Source organism: Nymphalis io, chromosome 30, assembly GCF_905147045.1.
Source record: "Nymphalis io chromosome 30, ilAglIoxx1.1, whole genome shotgun sequence".
NCBI lineage: Eukaryota > Metazoa > Arthropoda > Insecta > Lepidoptera > Nymphalidae > Nymphalis > Nymphalis io.
This window is the reverse complement of record NC_065917.1, coordinates 7,101,917-7,114,776: the sequence shown is the minus strand read 5'-3', so window position 1 is coordinate 7,114,776 and position 12,860 is coordinate 7,101,917.

Genomic DNA, 12,860 nt, shown 5'->3' with positions numbered 1-12,860 from the left:
GACAGTTAAGGATAGGCCTTAATAATATTATAAATACGAAATTGACGTTGTTGATTACACTTTCAAGTCTGAATTACTCAACCGATCATAAAATTGTGCATAGGCTACTATCTAAAATTAAACATTAATATTATAACTTGCTACAACGACAACAATTATGAAACAAATATACAATGATATTTGACGAGCCGGTTGGCGTGGTTGGTAGAACACTTGCCTTTCACGCCAAGGTTGTGGGTTTGATTCCCACCCAGGACAGATATTTGTGTGCATGAACATGTCTGTTTGTCCTGAGTCTGGGTGTAATTATCTATATAAGTATGTATTTACAAAAGAAAAGTAGTATGTATAGTATATCAGTTGTCTGGTTTCCATAGTACGAGCTCTGTACAAGCTTAATTTGGGATCAGATGGCCGTGTGTGAAAAATGTCCCAAGATATTATTATTATTATAATGATAGCTGTGCCCGCGGTTTCACCCGCGTATCCGTAACAGCCTGTAAATGTCCCACTGCTGGGCTAAAGGCCTCCTCTCCTCTTTTTGAGGACAAGATTTGGAGCTTATTCCACCACGCTGCTCCAATGCGGGTTGATGGAATACACATGTGGCAGAATTTCAGTGAAATTCGACACATGCAGGTTTCCCTCACGATGTTTTCCTTCACAATTAAGCACGAGATGTGAATTATAATCACAAATTAAGCACATAAAAATACAGTGCTGCTTGCCCGGATTTGAATCCACGATCATCGGTTAAGATTCACGCGTTCTTACCACTGGGCCGTCTCACCACTCTCACCCGCGTATAACTTAAAAAAAGTCACTAAGAGCAGACTTATAATGTTTCAGTAAATACAATATTTTTAGTTTTTATTTTCGTGGGATATTAGTATTTATTAGGCTTTTGCTTTCTGGATCTAACGCAATTTTTTTATCGCAATATATTTTATAATATCGGTTAGCTTACATATATATGCCCGAAGGTATATAAACATACGTACAGTGTATCTCTTTATAGCTACACTGAAGGGAATGCGCAAAAAGAGAGAAGAATTATCAATGTTATTTTACTTTTAAAATATTATTTATTAACAACATACATTAATATTAATAAAAATAACAAAGCTTATTGCGTAAAGTCTGTTATCTTCGTCTGACATTTCTTGTTGCACCTGTATTTTTCGCCCGCGTGTTAGTTAAAGAAGGGTGTAAGGTAAAATACAATACCCTACGTCCGTCCTTGGGGCTCCATACAAAATATTATCAATTATCATGTCACAGGCAGAGTAACTTTCGAATTTATATTAGCACAGATATAGTGTGTACAGCCTTACCTTTAACTGTATAATTGGATAATCTGTGGAAAATACGCATTGGACAAGTGTAACGTAACACGACCTCAATTAAAGTTATTTCCTACCGCAAGTTCTTGAATGTTTGCGTTGAGAAATTGGTTAAACCTGACGAGAAATTGAAATGTCAATGCTCTTATTTATTTGATAATTTTTGCCTGCCTCGTATGTATGTTTAGGTTATAAGATCCCGAAGTCCTATTTTTAAGCCCCAGGCGGCAGTAAAAAGTTATTTTGACAAAAATTCTCAGTAAATGCCCGTAGTCCGGAGGTTAGAAGTGAGCACACTTCCAACCTCCGTGCTTCGGAAAGTACGTAAAGTTCTAGTTTGGTGAGTGTTGCCTGAACTCTTTCCAGTCGTGTTGGATTACCGTCCCATCGGATTATGAGTGTCAGGGAATAAAGGGTGTCTATGTTTGCGCACACACTTGTGCTCTACAATGTTTGCAATTTAATATGTCTTGCGCAGTTGGCAATTGTGTAATTGTGATTGTGACAACCAAATTTCAACATTTAAATCGCTTTATATTTTATTTATATTTATTTGAGGAGAACCACGTTATATCAATGCGTTGTAGTCGGTTCGTTAGTACAATTTGGCAATTTAAATGATTGGATAATGACTTACGTAAGTGAAGCCGAAACGAATGCTAATGTATAATTAAAAATTAGTACTTCTCTGTTTACTTAATTAAACGAATTTCTGGGAATGCATGCATATAAATAATTAGTTTTCGCTTACGTGACAGGTTAGCCTGTCCTAATTTCCGGTTTCATGGGATTCTGCTTCAATACCAAAATACATCAAAATCGGCTTAGTGGCTTAGGGCTTAGCTGTGAAAGCGTAACAGACATAAAGAGTTGCTCTGTCAGTTACGCTTACACGGTTAAATGACTGAAGCGGTTTTAAAGAAATTTGGTAGCTTTGGTACCCCCCTAAGAAGGTCATATAGGTACTACGTTATTATACCTAATGCCTCCCCCTCCCAAATACCGAAACGGCGAAACGACACGGGCGGAAACCGGTTATACTTATACATAATAAGTACTATCGGTCTTTGATCAATGAACATAGGTACATATATATGTATATATTTAGCTCTGTTTCGCAACTAAGTTTATAGAATCATTTTCTGACGTAATTTCCGCTTCGGTGTAAAATTTCAACGCGCCTAAAGAAGTATTACTTCAAATTCTTAAAACCTAAAAACGAATAATATTGACGGAAGTGAAACAAGGTTTTTTTTATCGAATCGTATAGTTTTAGCAATTATAGCTATACAAATATCTACTTATATGTCTGAAAGCATAAACAAATATTTGCTGAAAACTTACGTTATTATAACTTTTATAAAGCTCAACCGAACGACTGACAGACACACAAGTAAACCGAGTTTAAAAATAAAAGAAAATACACTAATAAAAAATATATGGGTTTGTATTAAGACATTTTTCATTTAATACAAAACTGTTTGAAGTGAAAAATATTGGTAAATGGAAATAAGATTAAACGTTAGACGCCATTTTGAAAAACGATTCAATCGTTTTGTTTTTACAAGTCATAAAACGCCGAAAGCCACTTTTTAAGTATTTAAAATAATAAAATTTTAAGTAGGTATGTATTGTACTATGAAATACTAGAAATGAAACTCGTTTACCATTTACCTAGATTATGAATTTAAACCACCCCTTTCCCCGTTTCCAGCTTTTAAATAATTCAAATTTCAGCCCCCAAAGGGCGTGGTTATATTCACGCCCACACCAAGCCCCGCCCCCGTAGACCAACCCCTATCCTCAGTACACGATTGCAAGCGATAAGAAACGCAAGTTTTTCCGTGATCTGTGTTTGTGTGTTCTTGTGTTCTGTGATATCTCAACAAGGATTTAGATATATTAATGTGAGTATCTATTTGTCTTACAAATATCAAAATTACGTTTTCCTATGAGATACTTGTTATTTCCTAACAATTTTTATATTTTTGAAGTGTTTTTTTATCAATTTTTATAGTCAGTTGAACTTAAATATCGAAGGGGGTGGATAAATGAGATAAGGATTAGTCATTTTTGAAGTGAGAAACAAGGAAATTATGTATAGGCTTCTATTTGTAAATATATAAATAATAATATTTTAAGGAAGTGAAATATAAAAAAAAAACATTGAATAAAATGAGCTGTCTACAAAAATAATGGCCCTGTGGTTAGAACGCGAGAATTTCTAACGATGATCGTCGGTTCCAATCCGTTTCCAAGCACCACTGAGTTTTCATGTGCTTAATTTGTGTTTATAATTCATATCGTGCTTGACAGTTAAGGAATACATCGTTAAAAAACTCCATGTGTCTAATTTCACTGAAATTCAGCCACATGTGTATTCCATCAACCCGCATTGGGGCAGCGTGGCGGAATAAGCTCCATACCTTCTCCTCAAAAAAGGAAAGAAGGCCTTAGCCTAGCAGTGGGACATTCACAGGCTGGTACTGTAACTTCAAAAATGAATTAAATATGAATTCAACTTTTGAAGTCGTTACTAAGTTTTATGCAAAAGTTCTTTAATGGACACTAAACGCATATTCACTTATTTAAAATTATCGTTACTCTGTATAACAATGTAATTGCAGACCGAGATTCGTGTGTATTTAAATTATGCTATGAATTAATAAAAAATACGCATAAATTTATACGTCCATGTTGGTTGTTAAGGAGTTTCGTTGTATGCCCTCCTAAACCAGGTCCTGTCCAGTCGAGCACTCCACTTCAATCGTTACACATTTCCTATTTAACTCGGAGCTTAAGGTCCGATGCCTATGACATATTTATTTGACCATTTTGAAGCTACACTGAAGCCAAAGTAGAAAGAATATATCGATCTCATCAAAAATGTAAATGTGAAATGAGAGCCAAGTTCAATATTATGATATATGCCTTGGTTGTTGACTTCAACGACAAAATAATTGCGATCTAAATGGGTGCCAAGTTCAATGGTCAGTTCTAAAATTTATTTTTAACAACTTAAAATATTTTATACCATATTAAAATATCATTTCTTCTTATAACTTAGGATAATGTATTGAAGCCTAAAATCTGACTTTAGTCTCTGTTTACGCGTATATGTCACCTACAGGCTGCCCTTGGAGAATATCACACAAAATGTTCTAATAGGGTATTTTTGATGGCTCCGAAGCAACGTGCAAACCCGTGTGCAATCATATTATCCTTTACAGACAGAGCTCTTCACTTCCTCTCTATATCTTCATCGTCCTTTAGGTCTGACATATATACAGTCGAATTGAGAACCTCTATTTGAAGTCGTTTAATAACGTGCCTTTATAAAGCAATTGCGTCATTTTTAACCGACAGTGTAGCAGTATTTTTTACCGACAGACAAGGGATAGAACACCTTAGTTCTCAATGTTGCATTGTCGATGTACCTAACAGATAGATAATATTACACTGGTGGTAGGGCTTTGTGCAAGCTCGTCTGGGTAGGTACCACCCACTCATCAGATACTCAGATCTACCGCAAAACGGGAACACAACAATACCAAGTACTGCTGGTACTTGGTATTGTTGTTTCACATTTATGTTTTTGATGGGATTTCATGTACGAGTACTTGTGACACACACACAAGGCAGTAGGCAGCAACAAGGCGAGGTGACAACGGCATAAGCGAGCGTCATGCCGTTTGCCGCTCCGGCACACGAGTCGGTCTCACCCCCAAAACGCGCCAATAGACGTTTCACATCAAAACGTTATTAACCTTTTGAGTTTTCTTGATTTAGACACTTCTCTTGTCGTTTAACATCCAATAGATAATTTACTGCGATTGACAAGCACATCAAATACAAAATCAATTCAAGCAATTGTATACTTTACAGTCATTGAAAAAGGTTCGAAAATCGCTCGCATGATTTATTATTAAAATTATCATTGACTTCTTTAACCGCGACAAATTTTATTCGTCGTCGCGTACTATATTTTTAAAGGATAAACGACCTTAAGCGTTTACAATAAGTTGTATGCCATTTTGTTCAGAAGGTATGTGAGCTGTGTCAGGTGAGACAGGCAAATATGACATTTTTGATTCGCGCAGCGGGATATCGGAGTAGGGTGAGCGTGACGTCAGTCGTTCTGAAATCTCTTTCGGGGCTTAAGTCGCTTTCGGGGCTGTCGGTTTGCTTAAAATATATTTTAAACACACTTATAAATGAGCTACGGTGTATCAACTTCACCGTAAAGCACGAGATGAATTATAATCACAAATTAAGCACATGAAAATTCAGTGGTGCTTGCCCGGGTTCGAACCCACGATCATCGGTTAAGATTCACGCGTTCTTACCACACACACACTTACGGTGAAGGAAAACATCGTGAGGAAACCTGCATGTGTCTAATTTCACTGAAGTTCTGCCACATGTGAATTCTACCAACCCGCATTGGAGCAGCGTGGTGGAATAAGCTCCAAACCTTCTCCTCAAAATGAGGAGAGGAGGCCTTTAGCCCAGCAGTGGGACATTCACAGGCTGTTACGGTTACGGTATCAACTAGAAATTAGAATAGCTTTTGCTAAAAATAAAATTGTAACAATAATATAAAATCAAAAACAAACAAGATTAAAAACTAATTATACATTCTTTTATTGAAACAAGTTTTTTAAGCAGACTAAAAGGCTTCCTAGCAAATATTATTAATGCAAGTGCAAATTTTACTTATTTGTATATTAGGCCTACAGGTCTTAACTCAATCATTATGAAATCTTGCAGACAGTTGTCAAAAGAATAATAATTTCTCCTAGCGCCATATAAATTCTTCAGCCTTCAAAGATTGTTCTAAAAGTATGTACGTAAATCAAAATTGAAATAGCATTTGTTAAAATCATGACCGTTTTGGTAGCAAAATTGCTTGCAAGGTTGTACCATTTCTCCGCTGAATCGCATTTCCAATGAGATTTAATACATAAAAATCATAAAACATTCGTGATGATCGGCCAAACAAAGTATAATAATTTCAAACAGCTATACTAAAATCCATTTCTATATACAAGATTATATTAAAATTGCGCAAAGATCAATTCCACGGGACTGTCCCACGCTAACACAACTCACACTCCCCTCGAACTTGTAAACGACATCTGACTAGCAATCTTCGTACAAAGCAAGACGAGATGAAATTACAACATGCTCACTAAAACCATTTCATTATAACTCAGTGGATAAATAGAGTCAGTAATAGTTAGCGGGTTAGTTCAAATTCGAACAAGAAAAAATTAATTAATTTTATTAGGGAAACAATATGAATGAATAAAATGGTGTGTCTGTCTTTATTCAAATATGTATCACTTTCAATAATGTTTATATCCGAATTTCGATTTCTAGGCAAAAACTAATCCTCATAATTGTTCAAATTTTCTGATGCGACGTTTTTCAATGGTTTCTGCATTTTCAGCTATATGTATTTTCTTTGATTAATTTTATTCGTATACTAGCAGTTGCCCGCGGCTTCACTCGCGGACAACTGCTGCGGCCTCCTCTCCTCTATTTGAGGAGAAGATTTTGGAGCTTATTTCACCACGCTGCTCCAATGCGAGTTGGTGGAATACACACACGACAGAATTCCAATGAAATTAGACGCATACAGGTTTCCTCACGATGTTTTCCTTCACCGTCAAGCACGAGATGAATTATAAACATAAAATAAGCACATGAAAATTTCATGTTTGACCCCACGATCGTCGGTTAAGATTCACGCGTTCTTACCACTGGGCCATCTCGGCTTCGGCTCGCTCGCGCTTAAGTATAAATAAAAGATAAATGATTGTTTGGAATCTGGATTAGTCTGTGATTTTAAAGTAAGAAGCATGAAAGGAAGAACATGTCATTCTGGTATTAAGAGTTTTTTTTAATTTTAGATCGATGATTATTCTTTTGATAATCATCAGTGAACTTTGAATTCCTGTTGTTTGACTTATTATATTTTATAGTGACTTAAATGGGTTGAAGAAAAATTGATTTTATACATGTCTACGATATTATATGATTCTCTTGCTTAAATTCCCCGCCATCTATCCACGCCGTTGGATATAGTTAATACTGTAAATGAGCAAGCTTACGAATAAATTTGTTTATTCTATCGAACTCAGATTACAGAAAACTATTCAACTCAATGGAACCTTTTTTTTAATAATGAATAATCGAAGCACTTCTTTGTAATGGTGCAGGGCTTTGTGAAAGCTCGTCTGGGTAGGTACCATCCACTCATCAGATATTCTACCGCAATACAGCAATACTTGATATTGTTGTGTTCCGGTTTGAAGGGTGAGTGAGCCAGTGTAATAACAGGCACAAGGGACATAAAATCTTAGTTCCCAAGGTTGGTGGCGCATTGGATATGTAAGCGATGGTTGACATTTCTTACAATGCTAATGTCTAAGAGCGTTGGTGACCACTTACCATCAGGTGGCCCATATGCTCGTCCGCCTTCCTATTCTATAAACTACAGGCACGAGGGATATAACATCTTAGTACCCAAGGTTAGTATCACATTGGCGATGAAAAGTTATGGTTAACATTTCATACAATGTCTATGGGCGTTTGTGACTACTAACCATCAGATGGCCCTTATGTTCGTTGTTGGCTTCCTATTAAAATAAATAAACAATACATAGAAAGTACCTTCGTTCCAACGCTTTTTTAACAAACATTCAATTTTGATCACCCTAATTTTAAAACAAACAATTAAAACTTCAATAATATATGAAATCAACCCTTCTGTTTGTGCGTTAAACGGCTAATCCATTACTGGTAATGTTTCCACGCCCCTCGTTTAATATTCAGTGGTCATTTCATGCCGCGTCGGGTTTTGTTTGGTTAAACTGTTTTCTGAATTTTGATCTTGCGAATGGGTTTATTATCTGTGGTTTGTTACAATGGAGGTAGAAATGATAAATAATTGACATTGTATGTACATCACTTGTGAAATAAAGAGTTAACGGTAAATTAAGACTTCGTAATCATTAACCTATTTACATTTGTAAATTATAGTCGTTTTGAAGATTAATTCTGACAGACAGTGGTTGTGATTACTCGTAGAAAGTCATATTAACTTAAAAAGAAGCAGTTATTAAATCACAGGCAGACGCTTCAATTTTATTTATAGTATAGTAACAGCCTGTGAATATCCCACTGGGTTAAGGTTTTTTTTTCTTGAGAAGTCTTGGAGCTTATTCCACCAGAAAATTTGCGTAATTATTCAGAATGGTATTTGGCATGATTTCAATGAAATAAGACACATGCAGCTATCCTCACGATGTTTAGCTTCACCGTCAAGCACGAGATGAATTATAAACACAAATTAAGTACATGTTAAATACATGAAAATTTAGTGGTGCTTGCCGTATTGATACAGGTCTGGTTGACCTGAATCTATACAAAAGTGAAGTGCTTATATAGAATATGTACAAGATTAGTTTTGGCTGCGTTCGCGTGTTAGGGGAAGGGTAGGTTTCTTGGGTCTCAAGCTTGCTTTATACTAAATTCTTTCAAAATCGGTTCATTCATTTATCGATAGACAGATTAAGTTACTTTGGCATTTAAAATATTAGTGAATACATAACTTCTGCTTATGTTTGTATTTGTTAAATTATTTTTATTATCGTTTTCTCTGTATTGACGCGCATTAATAAAAAAAAAATTATTCTAAAAAAATCTTAATATTATGTTTTCATTCGATTCCCGTTAAATCATACATAACTTCATATTGTTAGTTTGACATAATCCAGCTCGCTCTTGCCAAATTTTCCGTAACACTGTTTCAATCACATAATTAGTGGAATGCCCTCAATCCTGACAATGGCGATGTCACCCCACACACGGAGGGGCGACGTGGTGACAGGCCAACGCAGACTTGACTTATAACTTACTCACGACTGTCAGACTGTCTCCAAGTAAATTTCTTAATCTTATTTTGTACACGATTAACCAAGATCGCTTCTCAAATCTATATTTCCAATAGACATTTTTTATTAATGGCGGCAGACAGGCAAGCAACCTGTCTAAATGCCTATAATGCAACATAATAGTAGGATTTTACTCCTACGAATAGCATTTATATATTTGCATGTTCTTGGAGAGTAAAAATAACAGGTTGGATCCAGACCTTCCCTTGGGCTGGTATTATCCCCACTGCTTACACAAGCTTTACACTGAATGGGAGAGTGAGTAGGACTATAAGTTATTTCTTAAACATACTGTCATTGCTAAAATTATAAAAAAAAGAAATAATAAATGAAGCTGAACCATTGCTTATAATATTATTTAACTTCCCAGAGGAAGTTGATGTAACGGGGCCGATTTTGTGAATCCCCAATTTTTGTGTTTATAATTCGTCTCGTGTTGTCAACATTGTGACGAAACCTACATCCTAAGAAGTTGAGTAATATTTATCTACTACTTTTAATTAATTAACAACCTTAATTTCTGATCAAGAAAATTGAAATCATTCATTGCAGTCGTAAAATATTGCGACACAAAAGTCTTTACCTAGTCATATGCGAAGAGTCTTGTGTTTAAGGCTTTTTTTAAAAATAAATAAATAAGGTAAAACTAATTTGTTGATTCAAAAGTTTTCTTTCCAATTTACCGTAATACCGTAATTATTTACATAATTTATTTGAAAGGAAACGCTGTATCATGGGTACATAATACGACATACATTACAATGGTGTAGACGTATGGCGTCAATGTATGGATGTAGCTTGATGTATTTGACTATGGCGTCAAATGTTCCATACATATGGCTTGATGTATCTTGATGATGATCATGAATTTGTACGTAGAAGTAAAACTCTTTTAACGTAACAAACTTATATGTATTGAAATAATATTACATTTGAATGGTGAATAGCGAACAATATAGAAAATAATATGGGGTAAGAAAAATTGTGAAAAATTGTGTGTGTTGACAGCAAACGGCGATGCAAAAGTGTCAATTTAAGGTTTTTCTTAATCTTAATGGCCTGAGCTCCGTGACATTACATCCTCCTTTGTAGCTGTCATTCTCGTACACTTAGTAGACTAACATTCTTAACAAATGGTTTTCACCACTTTCAAAGCCAGACAGTTATAATTTCAATAGACCTTTTGAAAAACTGTAATGTGGGACGAATGTACGATGCGTACACACACGGCAACCGTAGACAGAGCTCTAAGAGACCTAAAAAGCTCAGACATCGGTATGGGAGTGTTTGATGGTAACTTTTGTCGAACACATTCTGTAATGTTTCAAAATAAATAATTCCTACATATTACTACTAAAATACACAATTGTTCAACCCGGACGAAGTCGGGGCGGGCCTCTAGTACTTGATATTCACGGAGATGATAGCTGTGATGGCCCAGTGATTAAAAGAAGAGAATCTTAAGCGACAATTGCGGGTTCAAACCCGGGCAACCACTGAACTTTCATGTGCTTAATTTGTGTTTATAATTCATCTCGTGCTTTCCGGTGAAGGAAAACATCGTGAAAAAATTTGGATGTAGCATACTGACACGCGTATTTATCGACTCGGTTTGGAGCAGCGTGGTGTATTACGCTCAAAACATTCTCATAATGAGTAGAGGGCTAGCCTAGCAGTGTTTCATTTATGGGCTGTTTCTTTGCTTTATTTTAACTCGATATTTACGGGGGCATTAGGACAATGACGAACAATCGATTCGTTGTCTAACAGCGGGTGTTCGCCGCGGGACCTTATTAGTTAATGACATTGGTGTCTATATATACATAGTTATATATGTATATAACTAAAAGAAAACCCATAAACGTGGTCCTGTATAATATATGTAGTGAAATGACATTTCATTATTCCAAATTTGCTGCGCTCCGCGCGTTTTTAATCTGTAACTAAAAGTCAGTTTGCCGCGCATTTGATGGTTGAATGACAGAATGACGGATAATGTTTAGATTATTTTGAACTTTGATTTTGTAAGAAAATAAAAGAGATATAATAGAGGAGGCGATATTAGTGAACTTAAAATGTCGTTTCTTTGTATTTTCAGAGAAACAATTTGTGGTTCATTTTGAGCATCCTCAATAACCTATCTTATATATATCAAAATTACTCTGTACAAATGAATAAAATTAAAAACTACAACTAAGAGTGGAAAAAAGATGATTATTTTTGAGGGAGCAAAACTTTATAACAATTTACCTAAACAAGTAAAAACTCTAACAAATTTTTCTATTTTTAAATCTCGACTTTATAAACATATTCTTTGTAACGATTCTCTGTTAAAATAATTAATTGAAACTGTTATCTCATCTGTTTTGCTGATCCGAACGAATTGTTATATTTATAAGTTAGATAAATTATAAGAGATAATTATAAGAGAGATAAGTTCTCATGTAAATGGCGTTGTCGTAATGAGAATAAAGTTCTATACACCGAAAATTAAAGCGTCCGTCGGTCAAAATAACCGTCTCTTTTTAAGTTAATTTGACTATTTGCGAGTTACCAAAACCGAGGCAACCATTTTTTTTTTAATTATATTTTACCGATGCTAACTGAATAAACAAATATCATATATATAATTCAAATAACAGTATGTACGTTAAATGCCAGATTTTGAAATATATTCGTCTACGCTAGCGTAACCGTGGGTTTTGCTAGTTATTAGCTCAGTTAATTGCGATTTTAATTTGATATCAATAAACTGGACTACCTTTGGACTGGCTTTGGTTAGCAATGTATGTATTGAATAAATAAAATAATATATTAACAGCATTAATGTAAATAATTCTTATGTTAAAAACGAGTTGACGGGCCGGTTGGCGTGGTTGGTAGATACTTGCCTTTCCCGCCGAAGGTTATGGGTTCGATTCCCACCCAATTCAGACATTTGTGTGCATGAACATGTCTGTTTGTCCTGAGTCTGGGAGTAATTATCTATATAAGTATGTATTTAGAAAAGAAAAATAGTATATGTAGTATATCAGTTGTCTGGTTTCCATAGTACGAGCTCTGCTTAGTTTGGGATCAGATGGCCGTGGGTGAATAATGTCCCAGGATATTCTTATTATTATTAAAAAATAATACATATATGCTATGTTACTAAGTACAGAGTATTAATAAATGTTACAAATTATTCAAAATAATAACTTTTTTAGTAATATGCGTCAACAAATTGGTCTTATTATGATATTAATCTGCCGTGTGATTTTACTCGATATATCGCTTACATTGTATGCGATGCATCCCTCGAGCCCCGAGGGATGTAAAACATCAGCCGCGGGGACTTCAACATTGCATTAGTACTTAGGATTAAGGTTAGGGTTGCCACTGCACATCATATATTATTCTACAAGAAAATAATATTCACTTCAATAAAGCTGGCGAAACTGCGAATCGTATGTACTTATATAATAATATTATATACTAAAAAAATCTCGAAACTCGCTATATTAAATTTTATGTATATCCGTTAAGTAAATTTTTCAATTAAGCGTTACAGAAAACA